Below are 250 nucleotides of genomic sequence, written 5' to 3' on the forward strand. Positions count from 1 at the left end.
TTAAAAAATTTTATTTTTTTAATCTATTTATTTTTTATTCTTAAATTAATGAAAAATTAATTTTATTATCTTAAATGCGAATTATTTTTAATATTAATTGGAAAATAAAATTCCCTCTGTGAGTGCATTCTTTTTTACAGAAAAAAAATCTGTGTTAGTAAGGTAGTTAATTACAAATTGTATATGTCGTAATCAGTTTGATTTTGATGTCGCTCCTTTTATTTTTTTCTCATCCAAAAATACATCTTAA

Source organism: Arachis ipaensis, chromosome B02 (genome assembly GCF_000816755.2).
Source record: "Arachis ipaensis cultivar K30076 chromosome B02, Araip1.1, whole genome shotgun sequence".
Taxonomy (NCBI): Eukaryota; Viridiplantae; Streptophyta; class Magnoliopsida; order Fabales; family Fabaceae; genus Arachis; species Arachis ipaensis.